The sequence below is a fragment of the Lissotriton helveticus genome, chromosome 4_1 (assembly GCF_964261635.1).
Source record: "Lissotriton helveticus chromosome 4_1, aLisHel1.1, whole genome shotgun sequence".
NCBI lineage: Eukaryota > Metazoa > Chordata > Amphibia > Caudata > Salamandridae > Lissotriton > Lissotriton helveticus.
In genome coordinates this window covers 1,059,487,650-1,059,513,083 of record NC_136063.1, presented here as the reverse complement: position 1 = coordinate 1,059,513,083, position 25,434 = coordinate 1,059,487,650, and positions in this window count along the sequence as shown.

Sequence of the window (25,434 nt, the reverse complement as noted above, 5' to 3'; positions counted from 1 at the left end):
TAAAAGATTCAGAAAGTTCTTGGGCCGTTTCCTCTTCAGCACAGATATTGGCTACCTCACAGTACTACGAAAATAGGGATAAAGATGAGAAGGATAGAGTAAATAAGAAAACTAAAGAATTAAAAACGAAGATTCTTTTGCAACAAGCATACCCACCACGTGGTGGTCAGAGTAACTATCAGCAACCTCAACAGGTTCAGAGAAACTCGCAAAGGTTCGAGTATCCCCAACAGCGTGTTCCTGTAGGCCCTAATCAGTGTTCATATTGTAAAGAAGAGGGTCATTTCAAGTATAGTTGTCCTATTTTGTTACAGCGCATGAATGGTGCTTCTGGCGCAAGAGTTTGAGGTGTTTCACAAGCGCCTAGAGGTAGAGGACGTGGAAATTTCCCCCAGAGCACGCGCTCATTTCCACCTCAAAATTCAATGAATAGGTTTGATCAGCAAAATAACGCGTCCAATAGGACAGCTCAGTACTATGCTGATGACTACTATGCAGAAGATGAGCATATGGAGGGTAATGATTGCTAGGACAGCCATAGACAAAGAGAGGGAGTTGTTTCAGTTCCAGTAGATCAGAATGGACCTTACCTTGAGGTGATTACATCAGGTGTGTCAGAACCTTTTCTGTTGGATACTGGTGCTACAAAGAGTTCTATTATGCACTCTAAACTCCCTGGCGCACCTTTGTCTGGTGAAATGAATGTTTCAGTAGGTTTTTCTGGCGCCCCGGTTAGGAACCTGATTTCTAGTACTATGTCCCTTTCTGTTGGACCTTGTGAATTAGAAGCACCCCTTATTCTGACAACAGGTTGTGGTGAAAATTTGTTAGGATTGGATCTGTTGAAAAGATTGTATGCGACTTTGTATTATTCTCCTTCAGGAGTACAACTTACACTAGGCAAGAAAGTAGTCTCCCCAATGTATTTGTCGAGAGATAAACTCCCGACAGAATTGTCGTCTCTTCCTGATGTTCTTTGGGCCACCGGTTCTAATGATGTAGGTCTTTTGGAAATACCGCCATATGTTGTGACATTGAAAGTCAACGTTAAAATGCCACGAGTTCCCCAATATAAAAATTTCTAGCGAAGGTGAAAAAGCGTTGCTAGCGATCATTTATGACAGGGCTACTGTGAAAGTCCATCGATATATAGTCCAACTTTAAAAGCACAGCTTGACACAATTGTTTTACCTGATGGCGCTACCCTTATTCAGTACGTTGATGATCTGCTTGTTGCTGCAGATACTGAGAAAATATGTAAAGAAGCCACGTTGTCGTTGTTGCATCACTTGTCTGAGTTACATCACAAAGTGTCCCTTTCCAAATTGCAATATTGTCGACAAGAAGTGACCTACTTAGGTCATCTCTTATCGAAGGAGGGAAGGAAACTGACCCCAGAAAGAATTCAGGCAATTGCAAAACTGAGTGTGCCTAGGACACAGAGAGAAGTGCGTGCTTTCTTGGGTATTACATCTTACTGCAGACAATGGATACCAAATTTTTCCTTGTTGGCCAAACCTTTGGTGGCATTAACTTGTAAAGATACACCGAATCCCCTTCCATGGTCTGAAGTGTGTCAGAAAAGTTTTTCCGAATTGCGCAATGCATTATGTTCGGCTCCTGTGTTGGGTACCCCCGACTACAGTAAGCCCTTTACGTTGTATGTCCATGAGAAAGAAGGTTGTGCATTGTCAGTGTTGACACAGTTGTTTGGGAACAGGCAGCGTCCATGCGCGTATTTTTCATCGACCTTAGCTCCGGTAGCTAAAGCATTGCCGAGTTGCTTAAGAGCCACAGCAGCAGCAGCTGTTTCTATTCGGCAGTCTGCTGGTTTAGTCATGAATAATACATTGGTTGTGATGGTTCCACATGCAGTGGACACGTTGTTAAACAGAACCAAGACACAGCACTTAACTAGTGCTCGGTTGTCAGGTTATGAGTTGACACTGTTAGCGAGTCATGTGCACATAAAAAGATGCAATACGCTTAACCCAGCCACGTTGTTGCCGATTGAAACAGAGTTAGATACTTCTGAACAGCATGATTGTTTTCTCAGAACAGAAGAAGAAACGAAAGGGAGAATATATCTTAGTGACACCCCCCTAGCAAAGTGTGATGGTACCTTATGGGTGGATGGTTCATGCTTCAAGCTTCCGAATGGTGATACGACTGCGGCCTATGCTGTTACGACTTTGCATACGATTGTTGAAGCTGCACGTATCCCACATAATTCAGCTCAAGCAGCAGAATTGATTGCACTTACGAGAGCGTGTGTGTTGTCGAAAGGAATGAAAGTGACCATATATACCGACAGCCAGTATGCATTTGGTGTGGCTCACAGTTTTGGACGATTGTGGAAAGAACGTGGGTTCCTGACTTCGCATGGAACTAAGATTCAGCATGGTCAATTGGTGAATGAGCTCCTTGAATCACTTGCTTTGCCATTGCAAGTTGCGATTGTAAAATGCAGTGCACACAAGAAAGTGACCGATGATGTTGGTCGTGGAAATGCATTTGCTGACGAAGTCGCAAAAGAAACAGCGAGGGATGTGATGAGTCGAATGTATGTTGCAGGCCCAGCAAGATGGATTGGTGACATTAGAATGTGTGAAGACACGATAGAGAGTGTGAAATCCATTCAAGCTGAAGCTACAGAGAAGGAATTGAATGTGTGGAGAGAAAGTACGGGTAAATTGGATGCGAACGGTTGTTGGGTTGAATTGTCAGAGCATCAGAGATGGTTGTTAACCGATGCGTATGTGCTTGCAGTGGTTACAATGGCTCATGGAATGGCTCACATCAGTGTGAAAAGGATTTGTAAGTTGTTGGCTCCAGTATGGCAAAATGCTGGAATTCCTAAATGTGCAGAGAATGTGGTCAAGAATTGCATGGTGTATCTGAAATACAACCCTGGTAGGGGAACCCCAACTCCAGCTGGTCATTTTGCGCCTCCAACGTATCCGTTCGAGGTTTTGCAGCTAGATTTCATCCACATGGAAAGGTGCAACAATTTAAAATACGTACTCGTTGTTGTTTGCGCCTTTTCGAGATGGGTAGAAGCATACCCCCTGAAAGACAACACTGCCTTATCCACAGCTAAAGCTCTTGTGAAAGAGTTTTTCCCTAGGTTTGGTATGCCGAGAATGGTCTGGAGTGACAATGGGAGTGAATTTGTGGGTCGAGTGATGAAGAAGGTATGCGAAGGGCTAGGCATCCAGCAGAAATTTCACGCTGCAAATCACCCCCAATCAGCTGGACTAGTAGAATGCTACAACGGCACATTAAAGCTAAAATTGGCCAAAATTCAAGCGAGTTCTGGTCTTAAATGGCCTGACGCCCTGCCTTTAGCACTCCTATCAACCAGAATGGCTGTGCATTCACAAGTGGGGCTTAGCCCATACGAAATCGTGTTCGGCCGCCCGGCCAACATATGGGGAGTGCCAAGGCCGACCAAATTTAGTGAAATCAAACACCCTGTACTGCTTGACTATTTGTACGAATTGACGGCTAAATTGCGTGTTTTACACCAACAGGTTCACGATTCTCTGCCTCAGGTATCTGAAGATCCAGGCCACACCATCAATCCTGGTTCGTGGATACTGGTGAAAAATTTCCAGCGGACAAAGAATAATCAGCCCCGCAGGACCGGCCCCCACCTAGTCCTGCTGTCAACGAGATCCGCCGTGCGAGTGGAAGACAAAAAGAACTGGATCCACGGCGTACATTGCAAGAGGGTCCCTTTTTCTCTGCCGTATGACCGGTGGGTCCAGGAGGGTGTCGCTGACTCAGAGACTGAAACTGTGCCGCGATTTCTGCCTTTCAGTGATGCACGTGTGAAAGGAACTATTACTGAAAAAGAAAGTGACAATCTCTTGCAAGAAGCTGTGCCATCATCAAATCGATTGGACAATACAGAGCCTGAACTCCTGTTTAAAGACCAGACAGTATCTGGGAAACAACGCTATAATCTGAGACCGAGAACCATGGACAAATAAATTCCATTTCTTTACTAAAAATTTTGAAAGTGCAGCTCTCCCATCTGAGAAACTTGTTTATTTTTGTTTTTCGAACCACCATCCGGGTTCCGCTGTAGGGTCGCGGTTGCCCAAAGTCTTTGGGGTGCAGCTGAAGACGTTGGGACGACAGTTCTGGTTGGTCTAAGGGAGTTGCCCTGGACTGACAGAAGCATTCCTTAGCATAGAACACCCTACCATCGCGAGCAGCATTTTAGAGAGGATGGAGTTTTTCGAGATGGAGAGACCTGCCAAACAAATGAACTTTAAGACTACAATTTGCAGAATGATGACCACGAAACGCTTTTTGATATTATGTATTTTTATGTTGTTCAGTGTACTGATGTTTTTTATAGGATATGTTTTGTTCTCTTTTCGAGTGACATTTGCACCCACTTCATCGCCCATACCTCCTCCTACTATTATTTCCGCACATTCTTTTCAACCTGTTCCTGAACATAAATCCGCTAGGAGATTAGAGTTTATTAATAACTCCTTCGTTCAGCTTTTGCACCAACACCAACTAGTAATGAACACGACTAACTGTTGGGTGTGTGGTCTTATGCCTCACACAACGGATAAAGGTATCCCTTATCTGGTCCTGCCTTTCAGCCACAATGGTTCCGTGTGCGCATACCGAACAATGTTCATCTACGCACATGAGACCTACCCCCTACGTTCAGTGGAAGATAATCCTAAGAATAGTGCTCTAGTGAAGGATATAGTAGACATGATTAAAGAAGATATCTACTATGAGACTATCCCGAGAGATGAGACACTAGTATATATAGGATGGAACGTGACCGGATATGGAGTTACTCTGAGTGAGAAACAGCAAGCTAAGAGATCTTCCCCGATTTGTATTGTACCCCATCAGGGTCACTTATGTCTGCAAGGTATTGGCAAGAATCCCAGAGCTCAGTTAGGGAAGAGTATCTGCACTGAGACATATGTCTTTGCGTCTCAGACTTCCCCTCCGTTCTTAGCAGCTAAGGGTACCTATTTCATCTGCCATGATAGAGCCTATACATGGTTGCCCCCTGACTTTTCGGGCACATGTTTTGTCTCGTTCCTGTTGCCTCCCACCTACACAGCAGCGGCAGATTACCATAAGACAAGGATAGTTAGAGGTGTCTTCAGTGAAGAGGACACTGCAGAACAAGAATTTGGAGACTTCGTGAGGGGTTTTCTTCCGTTCTGGGGACCCATGGTTAACAGCAGGCACATAAGGCAATTGACAAGGGTGGTTGAATCCACCGTGGTTGAAACTGCCGGTGCCCTTAGTAACTTGACTACTGAGCTCCAGTTGGATCGTCTTATGACCCTTCAGAACAGGGTCGCGTTAGACATCATACTTGAAGACCGAGGTAGGGTATGTAGAGTGATCCAATCGAGTTGCTGTGTTTTCATTCCAGATAACCATCCAACAGTGTACCAGGCCATCTCCAAACTGCATAAGATTTCCGAATCTATTCATGTAGACAAAGGAGATTGGTCTTTAATGGGATGGTTCTGGGAACTGGTATCCGGCTGGGGATGGAAAATTCTGATGGTCATTGGGATGGTCTTAGCAGTCCTTTTCCTGTTCTGTCTGTGCGTACAGTGTGCTCCTGCTATATGTGGCCTCTGTGCTACATCATGTGTAAGGAAGCCTGTATCGAGGGACGAGCTAAGTAATAGGATAATGCTACAGAAACATCTCAATGACTTTACGAATATAGACCTGGACTCACATTAGCATGAGTATAGGTTATTGCCTATGTAAGGTCAAAAGGAGGGTCTGTGGTACTGAACATTTTGGACCTATGTTATAAACATCGTCATATCATGACGATTTTGATATCAGCAGACCGAAAATGGCCAGTATACTATGTACAAGCATTTTCGTCATATTCGAGTGACGATTTCACCCTGAAATCGTCATTTGCGTCCTGAACCCTTGGGTTCCATTTTGTGTGCGGCAGCCATTTTGTGAGTTGCCCTCACATAGGCCAATGATTAAGGCCAAACATGATTCTGAAGGACACGTACACCTTTGCTGACTTCTCTGCGACCTGGGCAAGCTGATTCCACTGCCCAGGGCAGAACCTGTTTGGGCAGTTCCTCTCCCAGTGGCCGGTCGGGATAGCATCAAAGCACAACATGCCATAAACCTTTCCTCGCACTCAAACCACGCCTAATCTTGCACACACCTGTCCCTGTTTCCTACTTTATGACTTGCTTTACAAGGAGGAGGTGCCCGTTTTATTGGGGGTCCGTCGATATCTGATGAAAATACTGGGCCTTGCCGGGTAATTGATTGTGGGCTGAACAAACTGAAATGTGGGATTGTCATCATGACTCTGCTTTTTCTTTGGAGTGAAAATATGTGAATGGTCAACTGTAAAAATAGGAATGTTTGCCTGAAGCATAATATTTTGTATAAAAAGAGAAGGCTGGCTTTGTAAGATTGAGCAGTCTCCTGAGAATATACACCGTGTTGTACTTCTAGGATACCTGTTACTTGGTTGCAGCCAATAAACTAGATCTCTGACTTCACCTAGAAGACTCTGTGTTTCTGTAGTCTGAAACAGGAAGAACCCGAAGTCTTTGGGTGTTGTCCCTGGCACCGCTGGGTTACCGGATCAGTACCGGTTCTGAAAAACCCAGTACTTCACCCCTTCGACATCCTACTCGACGTAGAAGACTGAAGAATCTCCCTTGTGGTCAAGGAGTGACCACTCTGTGCAAGCAGGCACCATCAAGCGCTCAACGGTTTGCTTTGTTGCAGCTCCCGCCAGAGCTCGAGCAACAGAGATCAACAAGAACCGGATTCCCGGACATCCAACAGCCCAATCCACAGCCACAGCAAAGCTGAGACCCGTGGAGGTGACGTGAGACGTGGGACCAGCCATCTTGGAAGCCTGCAAAGTGCTTCCTGTGCAGCTCCCGAGGCACCCTCAAAGCTGTGCATTGGGGACTGAGAAGCCCTGGCCCCGAGCAGCTTTTGCACCGAAGATCACCTCTCCACTTTCACCGAGTGCTGCGTGGGGCCCTTTTGCATTTTCCTGCTTGACGCGTCTGTCCGGTCACTTGCCTGTTGGCTAGTGGCCTCTGTGACGATGAACCTTCAAATTTACACCACTGGTCTGGTTTCTCCAGACTGGCCCTTGCTCCCCTGAAAAGGAGCAGCCCATCAGATCTTGCTGATCTGAACCAGAAGTCATCTTTAATTCCTGCGTGGGTTGCATTTGCCAAGGCCTGTTGACTCCAATCCGGAAGCTGACACCGCCGACAGCGAGAACCATTGTGGGACAGCTCGTGTCCGACTCCTGGTCATCGTCGATGCCCCCGGGTCCACGTGGCAGCGGAGACAAGCTTCTCGACAACCACTTGATTTCGCCCGACATCGCCTGGTTCCATCCTGGTCACTGGCTAGTGACTCAGACTCTGTCCCCTCTGCTTTCAGGTACAGGTACTCTACATCTTCGATCCACCCTTGGATCCAACCGGACTCTTCTCTCCTGGCCGCCTGCAGCATCTTTACCTCCAGGCTCCATAGAACTCCACGAAGAAACCCAACGCACTTTGACCCCTATGCACCCGCTTCCTGTGGGTGAGGTAACACGAGTACTCCAGTGCTCCTGTAGTGGTTTACACCTTTAGTGTCCTAGTTTTAAGTGGCTAAGTTCTAGTCCAGTTGGAAGACTCCTAAATCTGCAACTTTGTAACTTTTACGCACCATTGACTTGCATTGGTGCACGCGTGTGCATTTAGATACTGCACCCGCATCCTGTGGGCCGCTCCCGACCTAACTTCTGTTAGTCCAGTGTAGCCTCAGCGATTCTCAAGGCCCTAGGCCTTACCATTGTTCGTGACGTGGTTCTTATACCACTATTTTAGTATATGGTTTTAGTGGCCACCAGGGCCTATCCATAATTGTGCAACTTTTGTATGTTATATGAAGTTCTTTGTTTAACGCTTGTGCTTCTGTGCTCATAAAGAGTACAGGGTATTACTCTAGTAATAAATACATATATTTTATAATATATAACTTGTGTGGTGTCCTTTCATTTGGTATTAAAAGCATTGCATATGGTAAAACAGCTGGCTTCACATGCCCTCTTGAGTTAAGCCTAAGACTGCTTAGGTCCATGCTACCCCTAGGATAGCTTGTCTATAAGGTTGACTTACAACCACTCACCATAAGGGTTGTTTGGACTGGTACAAGGTGCTTACTAGAATAGTGAACATCATACACCAGGCCAACTTCTCACACCAACGGGGCACATTGCTAAAAATTACTTGAAGAATAGAAGCCGCTGTATAACCAGCCAGAGCGGAGTCTTCTCCCTGTGTCCGTCTGAGCCTCACAGGCAGGCTCTTATTGTTCATGAAGTGTTCACTTCTCCCACGGTGGAGCTGCACAACTTGCAATTCAGGAAAACAATCACGGCCCAGTTCTACGGGAAAAGTTTCTTCTTTCAGGATAGGGCAATCACCTTCCAGGGCAAACACCCTCAATGTTCCAGTCCAGTGTCTCAGGCAAGGCACCAGTTTTCTTCACTCTATTCTAACAGGCACCAGAGACACAGCACCTCTACCCTAAACTCAAGTCCTTCCCTAACTCCTGTGTTGCTCCGCTGGCACACTGCTCTTTAGTCAGGGCCACAGATTGTACCTAGTATGCCCAGGCACCTCTTGATCAAACAACAGAGGTGCCGTCTTGCATTCACGTGGGGACCAGGACTCAGAGGCCTGATGCTGGAGTATCTGAAGCAACCCTTGTTTCAAAGGAGGTCACCTCAGGCAAAGCCTCCTTGCCGTCCTTGTTGGTTTGTGACTCCCTCAGCTGGGCATCTTAAACTGTATCAATGCAGAGAATTTTCCTTCCTGATTTGTGACCCCGCCTTTCGTCCAAGATAGTGGTAGGGGTGCACACTTCACGTTATTTTCATGGACCCAGTGCTTCCGGCCTTCTACCTTCACTGCGGCCCTAATTGCCAGCAACGCCTGTGCTGGTTCCCTTTACCTCGGCTCCCAACTGGACTGGCGCTGACTACCCAAGCTGGATCTGATGTTCGGGCCCCTCTGGCAATGGTTATAGGGCAGCAGATATCTATTGGTGGACAGAACAAAAAATCTTTAGACAAAGCATACAAATAATCTATCAACAGAGAGGATACTCTATTTCAGAAAACTTCTTTAGTCTCGGGGCGCCCCTTACATTAGCAGGGCACCCAAGAACCACTTCATTATCTGAAAGTAAAAAACACCCTGGACCTATTAGCGAGTATAAAAGGAACTTTTGGTGAACTGACGAGAAAAACGTTACATGATTTGATTTGTTTCACCCAATCCCAAACAGCCAAGGAAGTCTGCGTTTATTTACTAAGTTCTGAGGGAAAAAGAAAACCAATACGGACATACTCTGAATCCTTACATTTGTGTATTCCTATATTATTCATCTGAAGAACCTCAAAAAAGGGAATTTTTAGAACAAGCATTCTTTTGTGCTTCTTGTCTTAGCAAGCTTGTGTTTATTAGGTCATATAGTTCACTACACTTCTACTTATGGACCTTCCACTACTTGTACAGGACTACAGACACTTCTAAAATTATTTTTCTTATGTACAAACACCTACATTTTACACTAAGGACCATGCTCTCATGTTAAAGGCGCGGCAGGAAAATCTAAAAACTGCTAATTTAACAGGGATCCTTCCTACATAAATAACTAACAAAACCTCAACATAGTGGGTATACAAATTTCTCCAGCAGAACCTGTTGTGGCAAACAAACTCCTATAAAGCAATATTTTCCTTCAAAATGTTTGCTGAGGATCACATGGGCATCTTTCCTAACATTGTGAACCCTGTGCATTCTACTTTTAACGTTCTGGACTATCTAACATCATTTTCAGAGGAAAACACCTATTCACCAGCTCTAATAAGTGCTGTCAGCTCAATTACACAGACTAACTAATAAGAGACTAGTGATGCCTTTGCAAAACTGTATATAGCATGAGAATAACATAAACAATAATGGAGTGATCACCTGAGCTTTGTAAACAACCCCCCCCCCGATATATAGGTCACCTTAAAAATCAAATAAGGGAACATGAGTCTATTCTACCCAAGCTTTTATCCTTATCTAATTCCAATTTTATCAGTTTACAGACAGGATGGGCAGTAACATGGCATATTTATTTATTCATTTTATTAATTCTAACAATTTTAAAACAGTATTACTGAATAGCCAATTAGACGTGCACTGGTGAGGTGCTTTGTCTCTTTTGATTCAAGAAAATATTCACAGCATAATGTGGAATGAATGAGTAAAGTTAGCCCAACCAATTGTCTCATGGCCATTCCTAGACAGCTTAGACAGGCTCGAGAGAGAGTGAGAAAAAGAGAGAGAGAGAGCGAGCACAACAACAAGCTGCCCTGTGTACTTTCAAAGCAGAATGGCTCATAATAATACACATAATAGGCTCATAAATCAAGAAAAAGGACAATGTGTTACTTAATTTTGTTTACCATTAATTTGCCCAGGAACTAGACTCCTTTCCCCCATTCGACAGTAAGTAACCTAAGCAGATGACCTCCTGTCAACAATACACACCCCTTTTGGCAGCTGGGCACGGACAGACTTGTAGGAAATAGATAACTAGAGGAATCCATATCAAGGAGGCCATATCTAATACTATTGGATTGTACCACTGTGTGGATTTTAATGTACAAACACATTGAGCTAACTAGAAAACAATATTAACCAGCTACCAATCCCTTTAGCAATTGTACAATTTTAACATGAGGGCGCATGAATGCAAACTGAATTTCATTTCCTCCTTATTTTAGCCCTTGCGCAGTAATCTTTAAAGTAAAACTATTATTTCTATATGCATGGCAGAGCTGTTCTCTACACAGGGCCACATACGCTACTGCCTCTCCTTCTCTCTTATGACTTCATAGAACCTGCCTGGTCTTTTGCTAAAAATAATAAGCAACGCTTCTCTCTCTGCACTGTCATCCCCTCCTTCAAAATCTTTTCCAATGTCGAAATGCCAGAGCAAGCCTTGCCCTTAGCCCTGCTAGTTTGCTAAATACAGAACTCAACCTCTGACCCTTAAACCTGCTGTCTCTTGTCTGTGCAAGGCTATCCCCATGTGGTCTTTATAATTAAAAGTAACTCTCCAGAAGTATGGCTGAAAGGCATTCCTGCTCCGTGCCTGTGTGCTGATAATTTCTGTACAGCTACTCTTTGCATAACTTGTAAGTGCATTTGAGACTGCAGCCAGTAGGCCATGCTAGGAATCATATTTTAAGTTTGTCCCTAAGATTCAGTAATATTGGTGCAAAAATGATTTTAGTACAATGACTTTTAATAATATTTTTCATGTAGTATTTTTTTCGTTACTAATGATCATTAACCCTTTTGTTGTTTCCACATATGAAAAGCAAACCTTATTCCATTTCGTTTACCTTTAAATGCATTTATTTATAACACTAAGCATAGAAGCATGAAACATAAAAAGTTTGTGTCACTTTTTAGAGGGCAGTAATTATTTACCATCAGATCCACAGATGTGCGTATTAGGAAAGCAACAAGAAAGAAAGTCCTTACTTTTAATCTTTTCTCTTTTGTCCAAAATAATGAAGCTGTATTTCTAATTTTCAAAATCAGTAGTCTTTAATGCACGTTTTTTCATACCATATTGTACTAACTTAAAACCTAATTCCCACTGCTTGATCTATAGCTTGTGCTCGGGTATAGCCATGTGTTATTTACTCAGCTGTGTTTTACGACCAGCAGGTGTTAGCTTCTACGCTGTTTCAGGAGAAAAAGTCCTTGCTGTATTCTAATGTCTTCACAGAAACCCAAAAAAGTTGTTAAACCATTTATTACCTTTGTCTGTTCTGACAGACAGCTTCCTTTGGACAGACAGCTTTGAACAGCTGTTAAAAGCTCTATTTCTGGCGCCGGGAATGAACACGGTTCATTATATTTATTATTATTATTATTATTAGGGATATTTGTAAAGCGCATGGTTACGCAGAAAGCGTGTCCCCGCGCTGGAACTGGGGCTTAGAGACAGAAGGGGGGGAAGCCTAATTAACCCTGAAAGAGATGCGTTTTAAGTTTCTTTCGGAAACTTGATTCTGAGGGGTCCAGGCGAAGGTTGAGAGGTAAGTCATTCCAGCTTTTCGCCACCAGGTAGCGGAAGGACCTCCCTCCCATGCGAGTCCTGCTAACCCTAGGGACTTTTAACAGGCCTCCGTGAGAGGAGCGCAAGGCGCGTGATGGTGCATACCTGGTGATAAGGTTATGGAGTGGGGCTGGCGCCTTTCCAGCAAGAATGCGATGGCAAGTGCATAGGGCCTTGAATGCGATTCTGCTTTTTACTGGCAGCCAGTGAAGGGTCTGAAGGGCAGCTTTGGAGTTGGATCTTTTGGGGAGATTAAGGATAAGGCGGGCTGCCGCATTCTGTAACACCTGAAGGCGGTTAGTTGCCTTACAGGTTGCTCCCAGATACAGTAGGTTTCCGTAGTCCAACCGTGATGTGACGAGTGCATGCACCAGCGTTCTACGGGCGGACGTAGGCAGGAGAACAAGGACCTTCCGCAAGCTTTTCAAAAAACTGAAGCAGACACCCGCCACCCGGTCTATCTGGGGTCCAAAGGAAAGGTCCGCGTCGAGCCAGATGCCTAGGTTTTTGACTTCCTGTCGGGGCGTTGGGGCTTCTCCTAGGCATGGTGGCCACCACGCCGATGACCAAGCAGACGGATTCTTCCCTACTACGAGCACCTCGGTCTTGCTGCCGTAAAGTTTGAGGCAATTGGTGGACATCCAGGTTGCTAGTTCTTGCATGCAGATTCTGAAGCTGTCCATAGCAAGGGCGGGTGCACGCGAGAGGGAGATCACCAGCTGCGTGTCATCGGCGTAGGACACAATTTGCAGCCCATGCCCTGCAGCAATGGAGGCCACTGGGGAGACATAGAGATTAAAAAGAGTAGGGCTCAGGGACGATCCCTGGGGAACTCCCTGGCCCAAATCTATGTCCCTAGAATAGTGGTCGCCCTGGCGGACCTGAAAGCTCCTCCCAGTCAGGTAGGATTGGATCCATTGGAGTGCAGCTCCTGATATTCCTCCATTATTCAGACACTGTAGCAAGATGGTGTGGGCTACAGTGTCGAATGCTGCACTGAGATCCAATAGGATGAGGGCCATAGTATGACCCTCATCCGCCCCCTGGCGTAGGGACTCCACCGCTGTCAGGAGCGCAGATTCTGTGGAGTGGCAGTGACGGAAACCAAATTGGGTGCGTGAAGTAAGGCAGCCTTATCCACGAAATCCATAAGTTGCCGATTGACCGTTTTTTCTGCCACTTTGGCCAGGTAGGATAGAAGGGAGATAGGTCTAAGATTATCTAGTTTGTCAAAACTGACGTTCGGTTTCTTTCTAAGGGGTAAGACCACCGTTTTTTTCCAGTCGTTGGGCACGGTCTTGGTGCTGAAAGATGTGTCTAGTAGATGTCTTATGTAGGGTTCCAGTACCACTAAACTATCTGTTAGGCGTTTGGGTGTAGTGGGGTCGCGTGGAGAACCCGACTTCACAGATCTGCAGATTTTTAGAAGTTCGTCTGAGGGCGGGGTGACAAAGTTGGTCAGTCTTTGTCTATCCCCCCCATGTCCTAGGGCTTTCAGCAAATTCTAGCCCGTTAATGGGTTGAGTTGGGAAAGCCGAATACATTTTTGTTATTTTTTCAGAGAAGAAATCTGCGATCTGATCGCAGGATTCAGGCGAGCAGTCTGCTGGGGTAATTGCAGGTTTTCCGCTTGAAAGAGTTTTGTAGATCAGAAAAAGCTCCTTCATAGAGTTACCAGCTTCGCTGATTCTCGCTGTATAGTAGGTTGACTTGGACTTCCTGATTAGTCCATGGTAGAGGCGCCTCACACTTAGGTAGGTGTCCCTGGTTTCTTTAGAGGGTGCCCCCCGCCAGTGTCTTTCTGCTCTTTTCAGTGCGGCTTTCCTGACTCGCAGTTCGTCATTGAACCAGGGGGCTGTTTTTTTAACACGGCTGCCTGTTTTGGCTTTTGAGAGGGGAGCGGTGGAGTCAAGAGCCTCATGAATGCGCTTGCAAAGATTGGTGTTAGCCGTGTCGGCATCATTCCCTCCGGGGTTTCCCCCTTTAGTTAGTGCCTCGCAAAATTTGGATTGGGAGAAGGTGGCCCATCTCCTCCTAAGGTGGTAAAGTGCCACTGGTGGCGGAGTTTTTCTTCCAGGAATACGTATGGAAAAAGGTACTAAATGGTGGTCGGACCAGGGGATCGGGATAGGGGTTGAAGCTTCTATTTCATTCCAATTAACAAATATAGGGTCGAGCAGATGTCCTAATTGGTGAGTAGGACCCTTAACAATTTGGCTCAGTTGAAGGGCTCCTAATGCCTGACAGAAGTTATTGCTGACGCTATCAGAGGGATCATTGAGATGTAGGTTGAGGTCTCCGAGTACCAGAATTTTTTTTTTGCATAGTGCCGTCTCTATGATACCCTCGATCCGGCTCTCTTCGAACCTGGCCAAAGGTCCCGGGGGTCTGTAAATTAGCACGCCCTTCAGTGTGCAACCATTATTCACTTTGATGGTGAAGCTCCCTGCTTCACTATCTAGGATGGGGGAGTGATCTAGTTGGCAGCGTAGATTTTCTTGGGCTATGATTGCAATTCCACCTCCTCTTCCTTTGGGTCTATCCTGTCTGTGCATAGTATAACCCTCTGGGAGTGCCTCAAGGGCATCCGGAGTGGAACCTTCGTCAAGCCAGGTCTCAGTTAAAAACATAAGGTCCCACCGTTTCTCTGTGAGTAGATCATGTAGATCTAACTTATGTTTCCGTAACGAGCGCACGTTGAGTAATCCGCATTGCAAGATATGGTCTGTAGTGGCTGTGTTCGCGTCGAGATCAGGGTCATAGGAGAAGTGACAGTTTTCGCAGCCTATGTTGTCCTCCACTCGTAAGGTGTGTGTGCAGGATATGGCCGTGTTGTGGCTGAATTTTGTCAGTTCCTTTTTGCTCCAACGGATGTGGGTCTCCTGCGGAGCATAAGGTATGGCCCTGGACCGCGTACGATCGCGGACGGGTGCAGACGGGCTTGCCTTTGGCGCGCCTTCGGCGCGCAGGCGGCGCGCCCGCTGCGCGTACGTGGAGGGCACATTTCTAGTGGAGTAGAAGGGGGCGTGGTCTGCGTCGGTGGGCGTGGCTTGTGCTCGCTCCAGTTATGGCGGCAAGAACTTCGACCCGCCGCAGCCCTGAAATCGGCAGCGCGGGGGTTCTCAACAGGTGAGGTGGGGGGAGTGCTCTGGGGTAATGTGCTACAGTTTCCAAGTACAATTTTGTATTAAAAAGTCTTAAAACACAGCGTGCAACAATTATACCAAAAATGCAATTTTAAAAGTACATCTTTAAAATCAGGTGAAAAAAAATGCTCCCTCTCCCGGCTATCTCGCCTCAGGAGTGATAAGTCTCTGTTTGTGGCTTGTAATCAGCTTGTTTTTAAGGTTTTGCGGAGGGGGCGTGGCCTGCATCGGTGGGCGTGGCTTGTGCTCGCTCCAGTTATGGCGGCAAGAACTTCGACCCGCCGCAGCCCTGAAATCGGCAGCGCGAGGGTTCTCAACAGGTGAGGTGGGGGGAGTGGTCTGGGGTAATGTGCTACAGTTTCCAAGTACAATTTTGTATTAAAAAAGTCTTAAAACACAGCGTGCAACAATTATACCAAAATGCAATTTTAAAAGTACATCTTTAAAATCAGGTGAAAAAAATGCTCCCTCTCCCGGCTATCTCGCCTCAGGAGTGATAAGTCTCTGTTTGTGGCTTGTAATCAGCTTGTTTTTAAGGTTTTGCGGAGGGGGCGTGGCCTGCGGCGGTGGGCGTGGCTTGTGCTCGCTCCAGTTATGGCGGCAAGAACTTCGACCCGCCGCAGCCCTGAAATCGGCAGCGCGGGGGTTCTCAACAGGTGAGGTGGGGGGAGTGCTCTGGGGTAATGTGATACAGTTTCCAAGTACAATTTTGTATTAAAAAAGTCTTAAAACACAGCGTGCAACAATTATACCAAAATGCAATTTTAAAAGTACATCTTTAAAATCAGGTGAAAAAAAATGCTCCCTCTCCCGGCTATCTCGCCTCAGGAGTGATAAGTTTAAAACCCAGGCACTCCAAGTCAGTCAAAATCTATCGTTTTGCAATGTGGTACAAAAAGGACACTTTTATTTTAGCAGCCACCAATTACTCAGATAATGTGAATGCCTTTTAATATTTAATATAATGTATCTAAGGATAATGCTGTAACATTTTGTATTTAGTGCTAGTTGTGTAAAACACACAAATTCGTTTTTTTTCTTTCTGTAAGGCCTATTTTATTCCTATTGAGTTTTAATTCTAATTTATTTTTACTATTGTGGCAATATAATAATTGTTTGTGTGCACATCTATGCTTTGTTACTGCTTTACTTTTAATAGTAGCGTGCAGCTACTTAACATATGTTATATAATTCATTCTTTTAATTTTAAAGTCGAAGAAGCTGGAGCAACATTCCACTCCATCCGGACGCTCAGCTTGTGTTCCAAAAGTATTCACCATAGTACTCCGTAATTTAATCCATATTTGTGAAATTTATTTAGTAGATTCCAATCAATCCGTTTATGCCACAATAATTCTTTCTGTCACATGCAAGGCAGTAAATGTATAAAAACGTTTCTTGTGCCACAAATATGCCTATCCAGGCCTTTTTCTGGGCATGATATTATACATAAAACATCCTTAGAAGTGGATCACATTATCCCAATGCATTTCGAGCGCTTAGTGGCTCTTCTTCAGGGGTTCAATGAAATCATTAAGACATCAAAACATTGGCATTAGTTTGTGTTTTCGGCCACTTAAAAACAGCAAGTTCTAAAACTCTCGCACATAAGCATGTTTCACTAAATGTCTGACGTTTTACCTCTAAACACACAATAATGCCCAACACATTGCCCCCAGAGAAATCCTCTTCGTTGTTATTTATTAGACCTTCCCTCAAGTTCCCTTTTATCATTTATTCATGATAATCAATCCCCTTGGTAAAACGCCATGCGCAAAATTAATCGTACCTTCATACAACATTAGCATATCCTCCTTGGAGCGTGTCAGCTTTCTAACATTCACCGGTATTGACTACCCTCAGCTGTTGCATTTATTTCAAAAAGAGAGCACCTAACTCCACCCCTCCCTTCAACCATTCACGTTACGCAGACAACCTGCTTAACTAAAACTCCCATCAACCATTAAATCGAACACGTGGTATCTTTCTTTAGCCTCTGGGTCTCCCCACGTCACAATTTTGTATGCCCCGTCCGCCCTTGGTTGTCAGTTACACGTCAGCAAACATTCTTATTATATATCTTGCCTGCAAATGTTTAAAAACATCGCTAGGAGCTGGTATGATTGAGTGCTGTTTTATGCTGTAATTAACGTACAGCGCTGTTAATAGTCCGAAAAATAAAGCTGTCCTGCTTAATGTTTCTCCGTCTTTTTAGATAATTGGATGTTGCTGCCTTTGAACATGTGACTCACACGTTGTATTTACGTTTTGAAAATTCTCTTTTCTGGGTGCAACATGGCCGAAGGGCAGTAATTCATTACAATGTTCAAAAAGGGCGTTGCCACGTGCACACCAGTTTCCTTTGTTAAAGTTTTAATTTCATCCAGCTTAATGTGTCATGTTTAATCCTTACAGCGTGCAGCCTCGGTAACGTGGCCTGCCCAAGTGCCTCGCATATATACATATATCGAAGAAGCTGGAGCAACATTCCACTCCATCCGGACGCACAGCTTGTGTTCCAAAAGTATTCACCATAGTACTCCGTAATTTAATCCATATTTGTGAAATTTATTCAGTAGATTCCAATCATTCCGTTTATGCCACAATAATTCTTTCGGGGGGAAATTTTTTTTACCGACTACAAGTTGTTTTAAACCTACTATTTATAGGAAAAAACGTACCAAGTGATACTCCTGGGTAATTGGGGCATATATTATTCGTGCCCTTTTACTTCATTATTTTATTATTTTTTCAAAGATATAAACATGTCATGAAAAAAGGAAACTAAACGTTTTCTTCACAATTAACAATTTCCAGTCATATATACAAATATACAGTACATTTAAACAATACAATACTTACAAATAAACACTATCTTTGCAATATATACAGACTATTACTTCTCAAAGCAGAAGAGCAAGAGTAAAGCTTGCGACTCACAAGACAATTCGATTGCAAACCAATGTAAACAGTTTTTTACAACAATAGACCCTAAATCAATTCTGTGGTCTTGTCAAGCAACTATTAGCTATCCTTTGTCTTAGTGCCGACGCGTTTCGAACTCGGTGTATTCAATTAACGAGTTCTCATCAGGGCTTGGTCTCTTGCATATTTCTGGAAGTATATAAAAACAAAGTGTTCTTACTTGTTTATTAATAACCTGTCTGCTTTACAACTATGTGTTCCAATGTCTGAATGTTTACCTGTGGGCTAACAGCCGCCGGTCCACATGTACTTTATTTACTTTTCTTTTCAGCTGGAGTTATTGGGACCTGTAGGTGAGTAAGGACCTGATGTAACGTATGTCTGAGCTTAACTAAAAACAACTTAACTCGAGCTTAACTCGAACTTATTCCCAACATACCTTAGGGGTTCTGTCGAAGATCTTTAACGGAACCTCAGGGTTGTCATACGCTGTGATCCACGGCACTTTATCTGCCTGAGGAATAACAGTGCATTACTTTCCATTTTAAGTCCTCACCAAGAGAAATCAGAGAAGGAGTTCAATACTTAACTAAGGGGGGCCATACCTGGCAAACTCGCCGGTTTCACATTCAGGCTGCAGCGTCTATCACTCTGTCGTGTGCGCCTGCCTGCAAATGACAGTACAATTTGTAGGTCGATCTAATTTAAATTTAGTAAAACAAAGAGCATTCACAACTCGTTGAGGCATACCTGGCGAGCGCGCCGTTTTTTCTAAGACTGCAGCGTATCTCTCTTATTTTCCTTTTCACAAACGAGATATTCGTTGTATTCAAACTCCGGTCAGGAAACCCGCTGTTTACCTGTGTGTTGAAATAATCATTTAGGCTCTATACGACGAGTGGAGACTCACTCTAGCACTATATCCGAAGTTGCACTTACTTTCAAACGCGGCAATCCGGCGACTTCCTCATTGAGTCTGTGGATGCGGCGGCCATCTTTCAAAGGCTTTTTAAACCATACACTCATTACCAGCAAATCAAGTAGTCAATGGCGGCCATCTTTAAAGGGGTTTATTTGTGGATAGTAAAACGGATGGACAACTTTGGTCAGCATGGTGTAACTCAGTTTAAAACACCCGTAGTGTTCATTGCTGTGTGGTGGCCATGTCCTGTATATTACAGCCTCGCAATTTCAGACAGAGAGTTCATACCGTGCAACGCACTATTAAATTTCAAAATGAGGTATGCCTCCTTTTGCAGCAATATTGAGTCTGGATCCATAGGTTTGGTTTGTTGCAAAACATATAGAACAGACCACTTGAAATCATTTTCTGTGTGGTTCTTCTTCATAAAATGTTCAACCATTGGAGCGGTTAAAGTTTTATTTTTCAACCTTGATTTATGCTGCGTCATCCGTGTGTTTACTTGCTGTGTAGTCTTACCAATATACAGCTTTTGGCAAGGGCACACTATGACATACACGACATTTCGTGTTTTACAATTCGAAAATTGCAAGTGTTTCCATTTGACACTTCCATGCTGGAATTCCTTCCCTTCCAGCGTATTTGTACATGCCACACAGGACCCACATTTATGGTGTCCCTCCACTGGTTTCATCCCCCATTTGGACAACAAGTCGCTTTTTGGCTTAGGTAGTAGAATGTCAGCCCTGACAAGTTGTTGGCCAATACTCCTATTTTTGCGATATGCAAAAAGCGGACGTGGGAAAGGGCAGTCCAAATTTTCCAAAAGGTGCCAATTTTTCAGGACCACCTGTCTTAATTTGTTGGTGTCCGGCCCAAAAGTTGTTACACAGACCAATCGGTCCAATTCAGGTTTAGTTTTGGTCTGAAGAAGACACTCACGGGGTGTATATCGTGCCCTCTTGAATGAGTGCTTCAACTATTTTTTCGGATAGCCTCGCTCCGTCAGTTCCTCACAAAATCGACTTGCATGCCTTTCGTAATCCTCAATTTCTGTGCAATTCCTCCTTATTCGGAGCATTTGACCATAAGGTAAATTAGACTTCAAGTTCCTGGGGTGGGCACTCCGCTGATGTAACATAGTGTTTTTATCAGTCTTTTTCCTGTACAAGGCGGAGATTAACCGTCCTTCATTACACGTGATTTCAACATCCAAAAAAGTCATTCGCCTGTCACTCTGTTCCATTGAGAATTTTATATCCAAGTGCTTAGCATTCAGCCATGCATTGAACTGAATCAGTTCAGTGTGGCTCCCCTGCCACAGGAGCCACACGTCATCGATATAACGGAACCACTGTTTGATATTGCCACTGTATGGGTTATCGCTGTAAATGAACTTTTTTTCATACTCAGCCATGTACAGAATGGCCATTTCTGGAGCATAGGGACATCCCATGGCCGTCCCCTTCGTCTGTAAAAAGAATTGTTCATTGAACCGAAAGTAATTTTTCTTTAAAGCTATTTCAGCTAATTTAAGAATGAAGCACGTGGGTACCCGATGTGGTCTTTCACGGGTTTCCAGGTAAAGTTCTATTACCTCCAGTGCCTCATCCTGGGGGATCTGGGTATACAGTGACGTCACATCCATGGTGACTAACAGATGTGACGTGGGATCAAATTGCGTGCCTTCCACTTTGACCAAAAAATCCATGGTATCTTTTATATAGGATTTAACTGTACTTATAAAGGGTTTCAAAAAGAAATCCACGTATTTGGCCAGTGGTTCCAGGCAAGAATCACACCCGGAGACAATCGGTCGTCCAGGTGGTTCGTTCAGATTTTTATGAATCTTTGGGAGGAAATATAGGACAGGTGTCCTAGGGAATTTTTTAATTAAAAAATCACCTTCTTTTGCTCCCACATAGCCATTATCTATCCCAGTTTGGATAATGCCAGCTATTGTGCCCTGGATGTTTTTGACAGGGTCTTCATTGAGGGTTCTGTACCATGCATTGTTGTTCACCTGTGATTCTGCTTCTTTGAGATATTTATCTCTAGGCCAAAGGACTACTGCACCGCCTTTGTCAGCCTGTTTGATGACTATTGACTGATCTTCCCTTAAATCTTTTAGTGCACTTCTTTGCCCTTTACTTATATTCTGTGGAATAAATTTCTTATTGTTCTTTTCAAGTTTATCAATAGAAGATAACAAAATTTGTTCAAAGGCGTACACCTGTTTTGGAATTCTTTGGGTGGGTACAAAGTTTGATTTATTGCGTAGCCCTGTGGTTTCTTTCTCAATCATGAGCGGCTGGTTAGCAAAAAAGGCCCTTAATCTGATTTTCCGACAGAACTCGATGGTTTCGAATTTCATTTGGGTAAAATCTGTGGGCTGGCGTGGAACAAATTTGAGTCCCAAGTTCAAAACGGACTCCTCATCCCTCGTTAGTAATTTAGGTGATAAGTTCACCACTGTGGTGGTCTCATTCACGACTTGTAAAAGTTTCTTCTTGCCCGCATCTCCCATGGTACTTTGAACTGTGTTTTTGCCTGTTGGCCCTTTTCTAAAAAAGACACCTGTTTTTTATTTTGATTCCCACGGCTGTCAGATCCTGATGATTCAGCAGAAGAGGAAGTTTCAGAAAAAGTTTTGAACCTGTTACGGGATCTTCCCTGAAAATTATGAAGTGCCTCCCTCGAGTCAGATTGTGTGTAGTAATCGTCTTTAAGAAAAGGATACGCCTTTTCGAGTGTGAATGCCTTTGAGTCTTTTTCGTACTGTGCAGTTTTGTTATTAAGCGCGTTGTCTTTAAAAGTCAAGATCTCCTTCTCAATCTTCTCCAGTAAGGCCTTTGCGTCAGATATTGTGGGACTAGCCTTGATGGCCTCGGTAAGTGCCACTATTTCGTCTAGTTCTTTAGCACTCAGTCTTTGTGCAGTCTCAATAGTGTGGACCATGAGGTCCCTGCTGCATTTAGTATTAATGCAACTAAAGCCCTTCCTATACTCAACGTCCTCGGTAAAGATTACAGGAACATTCTTTACCTGTAAACCCCACGGTATTGTCCCACCTCTAAGATGTTGTAACAAGAAGTGACCATGGAGATCGGTCCTAATGTGCTTTTTGCTCAGTCTGATTAATTTTTCTGACTCATTCTGCTGGTGGGCAGTAGAGCTAAGGGTGACATTGGAAAAAGCAGCGGAAGCTATTAAGCTTTGTATGTGATCTTCACTAAACGATAAAGTATCCCTCTCAGACATCACTTGCGAAGGATAAAATATCCTTCCTTATCTTATTTTAGAATTCAAAGAAGGGGGAAGAAATTAATCATATGCCCTTTGAACTCTCGCGGGGGTTACCCCCTCTATACTTTGGAAAGAAAAAGGAGCTAGGTCCTGGGACATGTAGTCAGTTGGACCATTTATACTGGGGGAAAAATTTTTTACCGACTACAAGTTGTTTTAAACCTACTATTTATAGGAAAAAACGTACCAAGTGATACTCCTGGGTAATTGGGGCATATATTATTCGTGCCCTTTTACTTCATTATTTTATTATTTTTTCAAAGATATAAACATGTCATGAAAAAAGGAAACTAAACGTTTTCTTCACAATTAACAATTTCCAGTCATATATACAAATATACAGTACATTTAAACAATACAATACTTACAAATAAACACTATCTTTGCAATATATACAGACTATTACTTCTCAAAGCAGAAGAGCAAGAGTAAAGCTTGCGACTCACAAGACAATTCGATTGCAAACCAATGTAAACAGTTTTTTACAACAATAGACCCTAAATCAATTCTGTGGTCTTGTCAAGCAACTATTAGCTATCCTTTGTCTTAGTGCCGACGCGTTTCCAACTCGGTGTATTCAATTAACGAGTTCTCATCAGGGCTTGGTCTCTTGCATATTTCTGGAAGTATATAAAAACAAAGTGTTCTTACTTGTTTAATAATAACCTGTCTGCTTTACAACTATGTGTTCCAATGTCTGAATGTTTACCTGTGGGCTAACAGCCGCCAGTCCACAGGTACTTTATTTACTTTTCTTTTCAGCTGGAGTTATTGGGACCTGTAGGTGAGTAAAGACCTGATGTAACGTATGTCTGAGCTTAACTAAAAACAACTTAACTCGAGCTTAACTCGAACTTATTCCCAACATACCTTAGGGGTTCTGTCGAAGATCTTTAACGGAACCTCAGGGTTGTCATACGCTGTGATCCACGGCACTTTATCTGCCTGAGGAATAACAGTGCATTACTTTCCATTTTAAGTCCTCACCAAGAGAAATCAGAGAAGGAGTTCAATACTTAACTAAGGGGGGCGAGTTTGCCAGGTATGGCCCCCCTTAGTTAAGTATTGAACTCCTTCTCTGATTTCTCTTGGTGAGGACTTAAAATGGAAAGTAATGCACTGTTATTCCTCAGGCAGATAAAGTGCCGTGGATCACAGCGTATGACAACCCTGAGGTTCCGTTAAAGATCTTCGACAGAACCCCTAAGGTATGTTGGGAATAAGTTCGAGTTAAGCTCGAGTTAAGTTGTTTTTAGTTAAGCTCAGACATACGTTACATCAGGTCCTTACTCACCTACAGGTCCCAATAACTCCAGCTGAAAAGAAAAGTAAATAAAGTACATGTGGACCGGCGGCTGTTAGCCCACAGGTAAACATTCAGACATTGGAACACATAGTTGTAAAGCAGACAGGTTATTAATAAACAAGTAAGAACACTTTGTTTTTATATACTTCCAGAAATATGCAAGAGACCAAGCCCTGATGAGAACTCGTTAATTGAATACACCGAGTTCGAAACGCGTCGGCACTAAGACAAAGGATAGCTAATAGTTGCTTGACAAGACCACAGAATTGATTTAGGGTCTATTGTTGTAAAAAACTGTTTACATTGGTTTGCAATCGAATTGTCTTGTGAGTCGCAAGCTTTACTCTTGCTCTTCTGCTTTGAGAAGTAATAGTCTGTATATATTGCAAAGATAGTGTTTATTTGTAAGTATTGTATTGTTTAAATGTACTGTATATTTGTATATATGACTGGAAATTGTTAATTGTGAAGAAAACGTTTAGTTTCCTTTTTTCATGACATGTTTATATCTTTGAAAAATAATAAAATAATGAAGTAAAAGGGCACGAATAATATATGCCCCAATTACCCAGGAGTATCACTTGGTACGTTTTTTCCTATAAATAGTAGGTTTAAAACAACTTGTAGTCGGTAAAAAAAATTTCCCCCAGTATAAATGGTCCAACTGACTACACGTCCCAGGACCTAGCTCCTTTTTCTTTCCACAATAATTCTTTCTGTCACATCCAAGGCAGTAAATGTATAAAAACGTTTCTTGTGCCACAAATATGCCTATCCAGGCCTTTTTCTGGGCATGATATTATACATAAAACATCCTTAGAAGTGGATCACATTATCCCAATGCATTTCGAGCGCTTAGTGGCTCTTCTTCAGGGGTTCAATGAAATCATTAAGACATCAAAACATTGGCATTAGTTTGTGTTTTCGGCCACTTAAAAACAGCAAGTTCTAAAACTCTCGCACATAAGCATGTTTCACTGAATGTCTGACGTTTTACCTCTAAACACACAATAATGCCCAACACATTGCCCCCAGAGAAATCCTCTTCGTTGTTATTTATTAGACCTTCCCTCAAGTTCCCTTTTATCATTTATTCATGATAATCAATCCCCTTGGTAAAACGCCATGCGCAAAATTAATCGTACCTTCATACAACATTAGCATATCCTCCTTGGAGCGTGTCAGCTTTCTAACGTTCACCGGTATTGACTACCCTCAGCTGTTGCATTTATTTCAAAAAGAGAGCACCTAACTCCACCCCTCCCTTCAACCATTCACGTTACGCAGACAACCTGCATAACTAAAACTCCCATCAACCATTAAATCGAACACGTGGTATCTTTCTTTAGCCTCTGGGTCTCCCCACGTCACAATTTTGTATGCCCCGTCCGCCCTTGGTTGTCAGTTACACGTCAGCAAACATTCTTATTATATATCTTGCATGCAAATTTTTAAAAACATCGCTAGGAGCTGGTATGATTGAGTGCTGTTTTATGCTGTAATTAACGTACAGCGCTGTTAATAGTCCAAAAAATAAAGCTGTCCTGCTTGATGTTTCTCCGTCTTTTTAGGTAATTGGATGTTGCTGCCTTTGAGCATGTGACTCACACGTTGTATTTACGTTTTGA